This window comes from Triturus cristatus, chromosome 5_1 (assembly GCF_964204655.1).
Source record: "Triturus cristatus chromosome 5_1, aTriCri1.1, whole genome shotgun sequence".
Classification (NCBI taxonomy): domain Eukaryota; kingdom Metazoa; phylum Chordata; class Amphibia; order Caudata; family Salamandridae; genus Triturus; species Triturus cristatus.
Window position 1 is genome coordinate 923,996,654 of NC_140587.1, and position 15,247 is coordinate 924,011,900.

The 15,247-nt window shown below is 33.4% G+C and overlaps 13 non-coding genes across 13 annotated transcripts; all 13 read left to right on the top strand.

Moving 5' to 3' along the window:
• Positions 1–844: 844 nt before the first annotated feature.
• On the top strand, positions 845–918 carry TRNAI-AAU (transfer RNA isoleucine (anticodon AAU)). The gene has a single exon. It is a non-coding gene; the product is annotated as a tRNA-Ile (tRNA).
• Positions 919–2,032: 1,114 nt separating this feature from the next.
• On the top strand, positions 2,033–2,106 carry TRNAI-AAU (transfer RNA isoleucine (anticodon AAU)). The gene has a single exon. It is a non-coding gene; the product is annotated as a tRNA-Ile (tRNA).
• A 1,970-nt stretch (positions 2,107–4,076) lies between these two features.
• On the top strand, positions 4,077–4,150 carry TRNAI-AAU (transfer RNA isoleucine (anticodon AAU)). Its single transcript has one exon. It is a non-coding gene; the product is annotated as a tRNA-Ile (tRNA).
• Positions 4,151–4,673: 523 nt separating this feature from the next.
• On the top strand, positions 4,674–4,747 carry TRNAI-AAU (transfer RNA isoleucine (anticodon AAU)). The gene has a single exon. It is a non-coding gene; the product is annotated as a tRNA-Ile (tRNA).
• Positions 4,748–5,270: 523 nt separating this feature from the next.
• Positions 5,271–5,344, top strand: TRNAI-AAU (transfer RNA isoleucine (anticodon AAU)). The gene has a single exon. It is a non-coding gene; the product is annotated as a tRNA-Ile (tRNA).
• A 523-nt stretch (positions 5,345–5,867) lies between these two features.
• TRNAI-AAU (transfer RNA isoleucine (anticodon AAU)) lies at positions 5,868–5,941 on the top strand. The gene has a single exon. It is a non-coding gene; the product is annotated as a tRNA-Ile (tRNA).
• Positions 5,942–6,457: 516 nt separating this feature from the next.
• On the top strand, positions 6,458–6,531 carry TRNAI-AAU (transfer RNA isoleucine (anticodon AAU)). The gene has a single exon. It is a non-coding gene; the product is annotated as a tRNA-Ile (tRNA).
• Positions 6,532–7,054: 523 nt separating this feature from the next.
• TRNAI-AAU (transfer RNA isoleucine (anticodon AAU)) lies at positions 7,055–7,128 on the top strand. Its single transcript has one exon. It is a non-coding gene; the product is annotated as a tRNA-Ile (tRNA).
• Positions 7,129–8,560: 1,432 nt separating this feature from the next.
• TRNAI-AAU (transfer RNA isoleucine (anticodon AAU)) lies at positions 8,561–8,634 on the top strand. The gene has a single exon. It is a non-coding gene; the product is annotated as a tRNA-Ile (tRNA).
• A 2,235-nt stretch (positions 8,635–10,869) lies between these two features.
• TRNAI-AAU (transfer RNA isoleucine (anticodon AAU)) lies at positions 10,870–10,943 on the top strand. Its single transcript has one exon. It is a non-coding gene; the product is annotated as a tRNA-Ile (tRNA).
• Positions 10,944–11,466: 523 nt separating this feature from the next.
• TRNAI-AAU (transfer RNA isoleucine (anticodon AAU)) lies at positions 11,467–11,540 on the top strand. Its single transcript has one exon. It is a non-coding gene; the product is annotated as a tRNA-Ile (tRNA).
• Positions 11,541–13,516: 1,976 nt separating this feature from the next.
• Positions 13,517–13,590, top strand: TRNAI-AAU (transfer RNA isoleucine (anticodon AAU)). The gene has a single exon. It is a non-coding gene; the product is annotated as a tRNA-Ile (tRNA).
• A 523-nt stretch (positions 13,591–14,113) lies between these two features.
• TRNAI-AAU (transfer RNA isoleucine (anticodon AAU)) lies at positions 14,114–14,187 on the top strand. Its single transcript has one exon. It is a non-coding gene; the product is annotated as a tRNA-Ile (tRNA).
• Positions 14,188–15,247: the final 1,060 nt, after the last annotated feature.

The window sequence follows — 15,247 nt, forward strand, 5'->3', positions numbered from 1 at the left end:
ATTAATTTAATATAGATGATAAACTGTTATTTATTGCTAAACCACATAGAAAATACATTAATGGTTCTAAGTTTTAACACTAAGAATGAAAATCTCATTTGTATTGATTTTTTTGTGATATTTGTTTCTTCATGTCGATAATATATAAATATACCTTATGGGTAAACAGCTGAAAATAAGCTTTCAAACTATCTGGGGTTCACTGACATTAGCAGTTCTGCATATGCTTGTCCCCCTGCACAGCACGAACGGCGGCCTGTTAGCTCAGTTGGTTAGAGCGTGGTGCTAATAACGCCAAGGTCACAGGTTCGATCCCTGTACAGGGCAAGTTTCTGTGTTAAAAAAAAGATGCTTTTTCTTGTGTCTCTTTGTTAACTGTATATCTCTTTGGAGCAAGAGCTACTAGTAGTTGAATCAATTTGATATAGATGTGGAATTATATATTAATGTTAAAGTGCCTTGAACATCCATTAATGGTTGTAAGTTCTAACACTAAGTAACTAAATCTCTCATTTATTACAAGCATTTTCTTCTGTCTGATGTTTATCTCTATATTTCCTTTGAGCAGGAGCTGATAGAATGAGTAGATGAATTAATTTAATATAGATGATGAACTGTTATTTATTGCTAAACCACATGGAAAATACAAAAAATTTTCTAAGTTTTAACACTAAGATTGAAAATCTCATTTGTATTGATTTTTTTGTGATATTTGTTTCTTCATGTCGATAATATATAAATATACCTTATGGGTAAACAGCTGAAAATAAGCTTTCAAACTATCTGGGGTTCACTGACATTAGCAATTCTTCATATGCTTGTCCCCCAGCCCAGCACGAGCGGCGGCCTGTTAGCTCAGTTGGTTAGAGCGTGGTGCTAATAACGCCAAGGTCACAGGTTCGATCCCTGTACAGGCCAAGTTTCTGTGTTAAATAAAAGATGCTTTTTCTTCTGTCTCTTTGTTATCTGTATATCTCTTTGGAGCAAGAGCTGCTAGAATCATTAGTTGAATCAATTTGATATAGATGTGGAATTATATATTAATGTTAAAGTGCCTTGAACATCCATTAATGGTTGTAAGTTCTAACACTAAGTAACTAAATCTCTCATTTATTACAAGCATTTTCTTCTGTCTGATGTTTATCTCTATATTTCCTTTGAGCAGGAGCTGATAGAATGAGTAGATGAATTAATTCAATATAGATGATGAACTGTTATTTATTGCTAAACCACATAGAACATACATTAATGGTTCTAAGTTTTAACACTAAGAATGAAAATCTCATTTGTATTGATTTTTTTGAGATATTTGTTTCTTCATGTCGATAATATATAAATATACCTTATGGGTAAACAGCTGAAAATAAGCTTTCAAACTATCTGGGGTTCACTGACATTAGCAGTTCTGCATATGCTTGTCCCCCAGCACAGCACGAACGGCGGCCTGTTAGCTCAGTTGGTTAGAGCGTGGTGCTAATAACGCCAAGGTCACAGGTTCGATCCCTGTACAGGGCAAGTTTCTGTGTTAAAAAAAAGATGCTTTTTCTTGTGTCTCTTTGTTAACTGTATATCTCTTTGGAGCAAGAGCTACTAGTAGTTGAATCAATTTGATATAGATGTGGAATTATATATTAATGTTAAAGTGCCTTGAACATCCATTAATGGTTGTAAGTTCTAACACTAAGTAACTAAATCTCTCATTTATTACAAGCATTTTCTTCTGTCTGATGTTTATCTCTATATTTCCTTTGAGCAGGAGCTGATAGAATGAGTAGATGAATTAATTTAATATAGATGATGAACTGTTATTTATTGCTAAACCACATGGAAAATACATTAATGGTTCTAAGTTTTAACTCTAAGATTGAAAATCTCATTTGTATTGATTTTTTTGTGATATTTGTTTCTTCATGTCGATAATATATAAATATACCTTATGGGTAAACAGCTGAAAATAAGCTGTCAAACTATCTGGGGTTCACTGACATTAGCAATTCTTCATATGCTTGTCCCCCAGCCCAGCACGAGCGGCGGCCTGTTAGCTCAGTTGGTTAGAGCGTGGTGCTAATAACGCCAAGGTCACAGGTTCGATCCCTGTACAGGCCAAGTTTCTGTGTTCAATAAAAGATGCTTTTTCTTCTGTCTCTTTGTTATCTGTATATCTCTTTGGAGCAAGAGCTGCTAGAATCATTAGTTGAATCAATTTGATATAGATGTGGAATTATATATTAATGTTAAAGTGCCTTGAACATCCATTAATGGTTGTAAGTTCTAACACTAAGTAACTAAATCTCTCATTTATTACAAGCATTTTCTTCTGTCTGATGTTTATCTCTATATTTCCTTTGAGCAGGAGCTGATAGAATGAGTAGATGAATTAATTTAATATAGATGATAAACTGTTATTTATTGCTAAACCACATAGAAAATACATTAATGGTTCTAAGTTTTAACACTAAGAATGAAAATCTCATTTGTATTGATTTTTTTGTGATATTTGTTTCTTCATGTCGATAATATATAAATATACCTTATGGGTAAACAGCTGAAAATAAGCTTTCAAACTATCTGGGGTTCACTGACATTAGCAGTTCTGCATATGCTTGTCCCCCAGCACAGCACGAACGGCGGCCTGTTAGCTCAGTTGGTTAGAGCGTGGTGCTAATAACGCCAAGGTCACAGGTTCGATCCCTGTACAGGGCAAGTTTCTGTGTTAAAAAAAAGATGCTTTTTCTTGTGTCTCTTTGTTAACTGTATATCTCTTTGGAGCAAGAGCTACTAGTAGTTGAATCAATTTGATATAGATGTGGAATTATATATTAATGTTAAAGTGCCTTGAACATCCATTAATGGTTGTAAGTTCTAACACTAAGTAACTAAATCTCTCATTTATTACAAGCATTTTCTTCTGTCTGATGTTTATCTCTATATTTCCTTTGAGCAGGAGCTGATAGAATGAGTAGATGAATTAATTTAATATAGATGATGAACTGTTATTTATTGCTAAACCACATGGAAAATACAAAAAATTTTCTAAGTTTTAACACTAAGATTGAAAATCTCATTTGTATTGATTTTTTTGTGATATTTGTTTCTTCATGTCGATAATATATAAATATACCTTATGGGTAAACAGCTGAAAATAAGCTTTCAAACTATCTGGGGTTCACTGACATTAGCAATTCTTCAAATGCTTGTCCCCCAGCCCAGCACGAACAGCGGCCTGTTAGCTCAGTTGGTTAGAGCGTGGTGCTAATAACGCCAAGGTCCCAGGTTCGATCCCTGTACAGGCCAAGTTTCTGTGTTAAATAAAAGATGCTTTTTCTTCTGTCTCTTTGTTATCTGTATATCTCTTTGGAGCAAGAGCTGCTAGAATGATTAGTTGAATCAATTTGATATAGATGTGGAATTATATATTAATGTTAAAGTGCCTTGAACATCCATTAATGGTTCAAAGTTCTAACACTAAGTAATTAATCTCCCATTTATTACAAGTAATTTAGGAAAGTCTAGTTTTGATTTTTTGATAATGCTTGAAGACACCATGAATGTAAACAGCTGAATATAAGATTTCCATCTATCTCGGGTTAACAATCAGTAGCACTTCATCATCTGTTATTTCTTCAGTAGTATGCTATAAATATAGTAAGCCTATTATCTGATTCTGTTAGAACATGAAGTTAAAAATGCCAAGAACATACTTTCTACCACTCTCCAAGCAAACACTTAACGCTGCTTTAATGTTGAAATAAATGCATTTTCTTCTGTATCTTGTTTAAATCTTTATTTCCTTTGAGCAGAAGCTGATAGAATGAGTAGATGAATTAATTTAATATAGATGATGAACTGTTATTTATTGCTAAACCACATGGAAAATACATTAATGGTTCTAAGTTTTAACACTAAGAATGAAAATCTCATTTGTATTGATTTTTTTGTGATATTTGTTTCTTCATGTCGATAATATATAAATATACCTTATGGGTAAACAGCTGAAAAAAGGCTTTCAAACTATCTGGGGTTCACTGACATTACCACTTCTTCATATGCTTGTCCCCCAGCCCAGCATGAACAGCGGCCTGTTAGCTCAGTTGGTTAGAGCGTGGTGCTAATAACGCCAAGGTCACAGGTTCGATCCCTGTACAGGCCAAGTTTCTGTGTTAAATAAAAGATGCTTTTTCTTCTGTCTCTTTGTTATCTGTATATCTCTTTGGAGCAAGAGCTGCTAGAATCATTAGTTGAATCAATTTGATATAGATGTGGAATTATATATTAATGTTAAAGTGCCTTGAACATCCATTAATGGTTGTAAGTTCTAACACTAAGTAACTAAATCTCTCATTTATTACAAGCATTTTCTTCTGTCTGATGTTTATCTCTATATTTCCTTTGAGCAGAAGCTGATAGAATGAGTAGATGAATTAATTTAATATAGATGATAAACTGTTATTTATTGCTAAACCACATAGAAAATACATTAATGGTTCTAAGTTTTAACACTAAGAATGAAAATCTCATTTGTATTGATTTTTTTGTGATATTTGTTTCTTCATGTCGATAATATATAAATATACCTTATGGGTAAACAGCTGAAAATAAGCTTTCAAACTATCTGGGGTTCACTGACATTAGCAATTCTTCATATGCTTGTCCCCCAGCCCAGCACGAACGGCGGCCTGTTAGCTCAGTTGGTTAGAGCGTGGTGCTAATAACGCCAAGGTCACAGGTTCGATCCCTGTACAGGCCAAGTTTCTGTGTTAAAAAAAAGATGCTTTTTCTTGTGTCTCTTTGTTAACTGTATATCTCTTTGGAGCAAGAGCTGCTAGAATCATTAGTTGAATCAATTTGATATAGATGTGGAATTATATATTAATGTTAAAGTGCCTTGAACATCCATTAATGGTTGTAAGTTCTAACACTAAGTAACTAAATCTCTCATTTATTACAAGCATTTTCTTCTGTCTGATGTTTATCTCTATATTTCCTTTGAGCAGGAGCTGATAGAATGAGTAGATGAATTAATTTAATATAGATGATGAACTGTTATTTATTGCTAAACCACATAGAACATACATTAATGGTTCTAAGTTTTAACACTAAGAATGAAAATCTCATTTGTATTGATTTTTTTGTGATATTTGTTTCTTCATGTCGATAATATATAAATATACCTTATGGGTAAACAGCTGAAAATAAGCTTTCAAACTATCTGGGGTTCACTGACATTAGCAATTCTTCATATGCTTGTCCCCCAGCCCAGCACGAACGGCGGCCTGTTAGCTCAGTTGGTTAGAGCGTGGTGCTAATAACGCCAAGGTCACAGGTTCGATCCCTGTACAGGCCAAGTTTCTGTGTTAAAAAAAAGATGCTTTTTCTTGTGTCTCTTTGTTAACTGTATATCTCTTTGGAGCAAGAGCTGCTAGAATCATTAGTTGAATCAATTTGATATAGATGTGGAATTATATATTAATGTTAAAGTGCCTTGAACATCCATTAATGGTTGTAAGTTCTAACACTAAGTAACTAAATCTCTCATTTATTACAAGCATTTTCTTCTGTCTGATGTTTATCTCTATATTTCCTTTGAGCAGGAGCTGATAGAATGAGTAGATGAATTAATTGAATATAGATGATGAACTGTTATTTATTGCTAAACCACATAGAACATACATTAATGGTTCTAAGTTTTAACACTAAGAATGAAAATCTCATTTGTATTGATTTTTTTGTGATATTTGTTTCTTCATGTCGATAATATATAAATATACCTTATGGGTAAACAGCTGAAAATAAGCTTTCAAACTATCTGGGGTTCACTGACATTAGCAGTTCTGCATATGCTTGTCCCCCAGCACAGCACGAACGGCGGCCTGTTAGCTCAGTTGGTTAGAGCGTGGTGCTAATAACGCCAAGGTCACAGGTTCGATCCCTGTACAGGCCAAGTTTCTGTGTTAAAAAAAGATGCTTTTTCTTGTGTCTCTTTGTTAACTGTATATCTCTTTGGAGCAAGAGCTGCTAGTAGTTGAATCAATTTGATATAGATGTGGAATTATATATTAATGTTAAAGTGCCTTGAACATCCATTAATGGTTGTAAGTTCTAACACTAAGTAACTAAATCTCTCATTTATTACAAGCATTTTCTTCTGTCTGATGTTTATCTCTATATTTCCTTTGAGCAGGAGCTGATAGAATGAGTAGATGAATTAATTTAATATAGATGATGAACTGTTATTTATTGCTAAACCACATGGAAAATACATTAATGGTTCTAAGTTTTAACACTAAGATTGAAAATCTCATTTGTATTGATTTTTTTGTGATATTTGTTTCTTCATGTCGATAATATATAAATATACCTTATGGGTAAACAGCTGAAAATAAGCTTTCAAACTATCTGGGGTTCACTGACATTAGCAATTCTTCATATGCTTGTCCCCCAGCCCAGCACGAGCGGTGGCCTGTTAGCTCAGTTGGTTAGAGCGTGGTGCTAATAACGCCAAGGTCACAGGTTCGATCCCTGTACAGGCCAAGTTTCTGTGTTAAATAAACGATGCTTTTTCTTCTGTCTCTTTGTTATCTGTATATCTCTTTGGAGCAAGAGCTGCTAGAATCATTAGTTGAATCAATTTGATATAGATGTGGAATTATATATTAATGTTAAAGTGCCTTGAACATCCATTAATGGTTGTAAGTTCTAACACTAAGTAACTAAATCTCTCATTTATTACAAGCATTTTCTTCTGTCTGATGTTTATCTCTATATTTCCTTTGAGCAGGAGCTGATAGAATGAGTAGATGAATTAATTTAATATAGATGATGAACTGTTATTTATTGCTAAACCACATAGAACATACATTAATGGTTCTAAGTTTTAACACTAAGAATGAAAATCTCATTTGTATTGATTTTTTTGTGATATTTGTTTCTTCATGTCGATAATATATAAATATACCTTATGGGTAAACAGCTGAAAATAAGCTTTCAAACTATCTGGGGTTCACTGACATTAGCAGTTCTGCATATGCTTGTCCCCCAGCACAGAACGAACGGCGGCCTGTTAGCTCAGTTGGTTAGAGCGTGGTGCTAATAACGCCAAGGTCACAGGTTCGATCCCTGTACAGGCCAAGTTTCTGTGTTAAAAAAAAGATGCTTTTTCTTCTGTCTCTTTGTTAACTGTATATCTCTTTGGAGCAAGAGCTGCTAGTAGTTGAATCAATTTGATATAGATGTGGAATTATATATTAATGTTAAAGTGCCTTGAACATCCATTAATGGTTGTAAGTTCTAACACTAAGTAACTAAATCTCTCATTTATTACAAGCGTTAAAAAAAAGATGCTTTTTCTTGTGTCTCTTTGTTAACTGTATATCTCTTTGGAGCAAGAGCTGCTAGAATCATTAGTTGAATCAATTTGATATAGATGTGGAATTATATATTAATGTTAAAGTGCCTTGAACATCCATTAATGGTTGTAAGTTCTAACACTAAGTAACTAAATCTCTCATTTATTACAAGCATTTTCTTCTGTCTGATGTTTATCTCTATATTTCCTTTGAGCAGGAGCTGATAGAATGAGTAGATGAATTAATTTAATATAGATAATGAACTGTTATTTATTGCTAAACCACATAGAACATACATTAATGGTTCTAAGTTTTAACACTAAGAATGAAAATCTCATTTGTATTGATTTTTTTGTGATATTTGTTTCTTCATGTCGATAATACATAAATATACCTTATGGGTAAACAGCTGAAAATAAGCTTTCAAACTATCTGGGGTTCACTGACATTAGCAGTTCTGCATATGCTTGATTTTTTTGTGATATTTGTTTCTTCATGTCGATAATATATAAATATACCTTATGGGTAAACAGCTGAAAATAAGCTTTCAAACTATCTGGGGTTCACTGACATTAGCAGTTCTGCATATGCTTGTCCCCCAGCACAGAACGAACGGCGGCCTGTTAGCTCAGTTGGTTAGAGCGTGGTGCTAATAACGCCAATGTCACAGGTTCGATCCCTGTACAGGCCAAGTTTCTGTGTTAAATAAAAGAAGCTTTTTCTTCTGTCTCTTTGTTATCTGTATATCTCTTTGGAGCAAGAGCTGCTAGAATCATTAGTTGAATCAATTTGATATAGATGTGGAATTATATATTAATGTTAAAGTGCCTTGAACATCCATTAATGGTTGTAAGTTCTAACACTAAGTAACTAAATCTCTCATTTATTACAAGCATTTTCTTCTGTCTGATGTTTATCTCTATATTTTCTTTGAGCAGGAGCTGATAGAATGAGTAGATGAATTAATTTAATATAGATGATGAACTGTTATTTATTGCTAAACCACATGGAAAATACATTAATGGTTCTAAGTTTTAACACTAAGATTGAAAATCTCATTTGTATTGATTTTTTTGTGATATTTGTTTCTTCATGTCGATAATATATAAATATACCTTATGGGTAAAGAGCTGAAAATAAGCTTTCAAACTATCTGGGGTTCACTGACATTAGCAATTCTTCATATGCTTGTCCCCCAGCCCAGCACGAACGGCGGCCTGTTAGCTCAGTTGGTTAGAGCGTGGTGCTAATAACGCCAAGGTCACAGGTTCGATCCCTGTACAGGCCAAGTTTCTGTGTTCAATAAAAGATGCTTTTTCTTGTGTCTCTTTGTTATCTGTATATCTCTTTGGAGCAAGAGCTGCTAGAATGATTAGTTGAATCAATTTGATATAGATGTGGAATTATATATTAATGTTAAAGTGCCTTGAACATCCATTAATGGTTCAAAGTTCTAACACTAAGTAATTAATCTCCCATTTATTACAAGTAATTAAGGAAAGTCTAGTTTTGATTTTTTGATAATGCTTAAAGACACCATGAATGTAAACAGCTGAATATAAGATTTCCATCTATCTCGGGTTAACAATCAGTAGCACTTCATCATCTGTTATTTCTTCAGTAGTATGCTATAAATATAGTAAGCCTATTATCTGATTCTGTTAGAACATGAAGTTAAAAATGCCAAGAACATACTTTCTACCACTCTCCAAGCAAACACTTAACGCTGCTTTAATGTTGAAATAAATGCATTTTCTTCTGTATCTTGTTTAAATCTATATTTCCTTTGAGCAGAAGCTGATAGAATGAGTAGATGAATTAATTTAATATAGATGATGAACTGTTATTTATTGCTAAACCACATGGAAAATACATTAATGGTTCTAAGTTTTAACACTAAGAATGAAAATCTCATTTGTATTGATTATTTTGTGATATTTGTTTCTTCATGTCGATAATATATAAATATACCTTATGGGTAAACAGCTGAAAATAAGCTTTCAAACTATCTGGGGTTCACTGACATTAGCAATTCTTCATATGCTTGTCCCCCAGCCCAGCACGAACGGCGGCCTGTTAGCTCAGTTGGTTAGAGCGTGGTGCTAATAACGCCAATGTCACAGGTTCGATCCCTGTACAGGCCAAGTTTCTGTGTTAAATAAAAGAAGCTTTTTCTTCTGTCTCTTTGTTATCTGTATATCTCTTTGGAGCAAGAGCTGCTAGAATCATTAGTTGAATCAATTTGATATAGATGTGGAATTATATATTAATGTTAAAGTGCCTTGAACATCCATTAATGGTTGTAAGTTCTAACACTAAGTAACTAAATCTCTCATTTATTACAAGCATTTTCTTCTGTCTGATGTTTATCTCTATATTTCCTTTGAGCAGAAGCTGATAGAATGAGTAGATGAATTAATTTAATATAGATGATGAACTGTTATTTATTGCTACACCACATGGAAAATACATTAATGGTTCTAAGTTTTAACACTAAGATTGAAAATCTCATTTGTATTGATTTTTTTGTGATATTTGTTTCTTCATGTCGATAATATATAAATATACCTTATGGGTAAACAGCTGAAAATAAGCTTTCAAACTATCTGGGGTTCACTGACATTAGCAATTCTTCATATGCGTGTCCCCCAGCCCAGCACGAACGGCGGCCTGTTAGCTCAGTTGGTTAGAGCGTGGTGCCAATAACGCCAAGGTCACAGGTTCGATCCCTGTACAGGCCAAGTTTCTGTGGTCAATAAAAGATGCTTTTTCTTGTGTCTCTTTGTTATCTGTATATCTCTTTGGAGCAAGAGCTGCTAGAATGATTAGTTGCATCAATTTGATATAGATGTGGAATTATATATTAATGTTAAAGTGCCTTGAACATCCATTAATGGTTCAAAGTTCTAACACTAAGTAATTAATCTCCCATTTATTACAAGTAATTTAGGAAAGTCTAGTTTTGATTTTTTGATAATGCTTAAAGACACCATGAATGTAAACAGCTGAATATAAGATTTCCATCTATCTCGGGTTAACAATCAGTAGCACTTCATCATCTGTTATTTCTTCAGTAGTATGCTATAAATATAGTAAGCCTATTATCTGATTCTGTTAGAACATGAAGTTAAAAATGCCAAGAACATACTTTCTACCACTCTCCAAGCAAACACTTAACGCTGCTTTAATGTTGAAATAAATGCATTTTCTTCTGTATCTTGTTTAAATCTATATTTCCTTTGAGCAGAAGCTGATAGAATGAGTAGATGAATTAATTTAATATAGATGATGAACTGTTATTTATTGCTAAACCACATGGAAAATACATTAATGGTTCTAAGTTTTAACACTAAGAATGAAAATCTCATTTGTATTGATTTTTTTGTGATATTTGTTTCTTCATGTCGATAATATATAAATATACCTTATGGGTAAACAGCTGAAAATAAGCTTTCAAACTATCTGGGGTTCACTGACATTACCAATTCTTCATATGCTTGTCCCCCAGCCCAGCATGAACAGCGGCCTGTTAGCTCAGTTGGTTAGAGCGTGGTGCTAATAACGCCAAGGTCACAGGTTCGATCCCTGTACAGGCCAAGTTTCTGTGTTAAATAAAAGATGCTTTTTCTTCTGTCTCTTTGTTATCTGTATATCTCTTTGGAGCAAGAGCTGCTAGAATCATTAGTTGAATCAATTTGATATAGATGTGGAATTATATATTAATGTTAAAGTGCCTTGAACATCCATTAATGGTTGTAAGTTCTAACACTAAGTAACTAAATCTCTCATTTATTAGAAGCATTTTCTTCTGTCTGATGTTTATCTCTATATTTCCTTTGAGCAGAAGCTGATAGAATGAGTAGATGAATTAATTTAATATAGATGATAAACTGTTATTTATTGCTAAACCACATAGAAAATACATTAATGGTTCTAAGTTTTAACACTAAGAATGAAAATCTCATTTGTATTGATTTTTTTGTGATATTTGTTTCTTCATGTCGATAATATATAAATATACCTTATGGGTAAACAGCTGAAAATAAGCTTTCAAACTATCTGGGCTTCACTGACATTCGCAATTCTTCATATGCTTGTCCCCCAGGCCAGCACGAACGGCGGCCTGTTAGCTCAGTTGGTTAGAGCGTGGTGCTAATAACGCCAAGGTCACAGGTTCGATCCCTGTACAGGCCAAGTTTCTGTGTTAAAAAAAAGATGCTTTTTCTTGTGTCTCTTTGTTAACTGTATATCTCTTTGGAGCAAGAGCTGCTAGAATCATTAGTTGAATCAATTTGATATAGATGTGGAATTATATATTAATGTTAAAGTGCCTTGAACATCCATTAATGGTTGTAAGTTCTAACACTAAGTAACTAACTCTCTCATTTATTACAAGCATTTTCTTCTGTCTGATGTTTATCTCTATATTTCCTTTGAGCAGGAGCTGATAGAATGAGTAGATGAATTAATTTAATATAGATAATGAACTGTTATTTATTGCTAAACCACATAGAACATACATTAATGGTTCTAAGTTTTAACACTAAGAATGAAAATCTCATTTGTATTGATTTTTTTGTGATATTTGTTTCTTCATGTCGATAATACATAAATATACCTTATGGGTAAACAGCTGAAAATAAGCTTTCAAACTATCTGGGGTTCACTGACATTAGCAATTCTTCATATGCTTGTCCCCCAGCCCAGCACGAACGGCGGCCTGTTAGCTCAGTTGGTTAGAGCGTGGTGCTAATAACGCCAATGTCACAGGTTCGATCCCTGTACAGGCCAAGTTTCTGTGTTAAATAAAAGAAGCTTTTTCTTCTGTCTCTTTGTTATCTGTATATCTCTTTGGAGCAAGAGCTGCTAGAATCATTAGTTGAATCAATTTGATATAGATGTGGAATTATATATTAATGTTAAAGTGCCTTGAACATCCATTAATGGTTGTAAGTTCTAACACTAAGTAACTAAATCTCTCATTTATTACAAGCATTTTCTTCTGTCTGATGTTTATCTCTATATTTTCTTTGAGCAGGAGCTGATAGAATGAGTAGATGAATTAATTTAATATAGATGATGAACTGTTATTTATTGCTAAACCACATGGAAAATACATTAATGGTTCTAAGTTTTAACACTAAGATTGAAAATCTCATTTGTATTGATTTTTTTGTGATATTTGTTTCTTCATGTCGATAATATATAAATATACCTTATGGGTAAAGAGCTGAAAATAAGCTTTCAAACTATCTGGGGTTCACTGACATTAGCAATTCTTCATATGCTTGTCCCCCAGCCCAGCACGAACGGCGGCCTGTTAGCTCAGTTGGTTAGAGCGTGGTGCTAATAACACCAAGGTCACAGGTTCGATCCCTGTACAGGCCAAGTTTCTGTGTTCAATAAAAGATGCTTTTTCTTGTGTCTCTTTGTTATCTGTATATCTCTTTGGAGCAAGAGCTGCTAGAATGATTAGTTGAATCAATTTGATATAGATGTGGAATTATATATTAATGTTAAAGTGCCTTGAACATCCATTAATGGTTCAAAGTTCTAACACTAAGTAATTAATCTGCCATTTATTACAAGTAATTTAGGAAAGTCTAGTTTTGATTTTTTGATAATGCTTAAAGACACCATGAATGTAAACAGCTGAATATAAGATTTCCATCTATCTCGGATTAACAATCAGTAGCACTTCATCATCTGTTATTTCTTCAGTAGTATGCTATAAATATAGTAAGCCTATTATCTGATTCTGTTAGAACATGAAGTTAAAAATGCCAAGAACATACTTTCTACCACTCTCCAAGCAAACACTTAACGCTGCTTTAATGTTGAAATAAATGCATTTTCTTCTGTATCTTGTTTAAATCTATATTTCCTTTGAGCAGAAGCTGATAGAATGAGTAGATGAATTAATTTAATATAGATGATGAACTGTTATTTATTGCTAAACCACATGGAAAATACATTAATGGTTCTAAGTTTTAACACTAAGAATGAAAATCTCATTTGTATTGATTTTTTTGTGATATTTGTTTCTTCATGTCGATAATATATAAATATACCTTATGGGTAAACAGCTGAAAATAAGCTTTCAAACTATCTGGGGTTCACTGACATTAGCAGTTCTTCATATGCTTGTCCCCCAGCCCAGCACGAACAGCGGCCTGTTAGCTCAGTTGGTTAGAGCGTGGTGCTAATAACGCCAAGGTCACAGGTTCGATCCCTGTACAGGCCAAGTTTCTGTGTTAAATAAAAGATGCTTTTTCTTCTGTCTCTTTGTTATCTGTATATCTCTTTGGAGCAAGAGCTGCTAGAATCATTAGTTGAATCAATTTGATATAGATGTGGAATTATATATTAATGTTAAAGTGCCTTGAACATCCATTAATGGTTGTAAGTTCTAACACTAAGTAACTAAATCTCTCATTTATTACAAGCATTTTCTTCTGTCTGATGTTTATCTCTATATTTCCTTTGAGCAGAAGCTGATAGAATGAGTAGATGAATTAATTTAATATAGATGATAAACTGTTATTTATTGCTAAACCACATAGAAAATACATTAATGGTTCTAAGTTTTAACACTAAGAATGAAAATCTCATTTGTATTGATTTTTTTGTGATATTTGTTTCTTCATGTCGATAATATATAAATATACCTTATGGGTAAACAGCTGAAAATAAGCTTTCAAACTATCTGGGGTTCACTGACATTAGCAATTCTTCATATGCTTGTCCCCCAGCCCAGCACGAACGGCGGCCTGTTAGCTCAGTTGGTTAGAGCGTGGTGCTAATAACGCCAAGGTCACAGGTTCGATCCCTGTACAGGCCAAGTTTCTGTGTTCAAAAAAAGATGCTTTTTCTTGTGTCTCTTTGTTAACTGTATATCTCTTTGGAGCAAGAGCTGCTAGAATCATTAGTTGAATCAATTTGATATAGATGTGGAATTATATATTAATGTTAAAGTGCCTTGAACATCCATTAATGGTTGTAAGTTCTAACACTAAGTAACTAAATCTCTCATTTATTACAAGCATTTTCTTCTGTCTGATGTTTATCTCTATATTTCCTTTGAGCAGGAGCTGATAGAATGAGTAGATGAATTAATTTAATATAGATAATGAACTGTTATTTATTGCTAAACCACATAGAACATACATTAATGGTTCTAAGTTTTAACACTAAGAATGAAAATCTCATTTGTATTGATTTTTTTGTGATATTTGTTTCTTCATGTCGATAATATATAAATATACCTTATGGGTAAACAGCTGAAAATAAGCTTTCAAACTATCTGGGGTTCACTGACATTCGCAGTTCTGCATATGCTTGTCCCCCAGCACAGCACGAACGGCGGCCTGTTAGCTCAGTTGGTTAGAGCGTGGTGCTAATAATGCCAAGGTCACAGGTTCGATCCCTGTACAGGCCAAGTTTCTGTGTTAAAAAAAAGATGCTTTTTCTTGTGTCTCTTTGTTAACTGTATATCTCTTTGGAGCAAGAGCTGCTAGTAGTTGAATCAATTTGATATAGATGTGGAATTATATATTAATGTTAAAGTGCCTTGAACATCCATTAATGGTTGTAAGTTCTAACACTAAGTAACTAAATCTCTCATTTATTACAAGCATTTCCTTCTGTCTGATGTTTATCTCTATATTTCCTTTGAGCAGAAGCTGATAGAATGAGTAGATGAATTAATTTAATATAGATGATAAACTGTTATTTATTGCTAAACCACATAGAAAATACATTAATGGTTCTAAGTTTTAACACTAAGAATGAAAATCTCATTTGTATTGATTTTTTTGTGATATTTGTTTCTTCATGTCGATAATATATAAATATACCTTATGGGTAAACAGCTGAAAATAAGCTTTCAAACTATCTGGGGT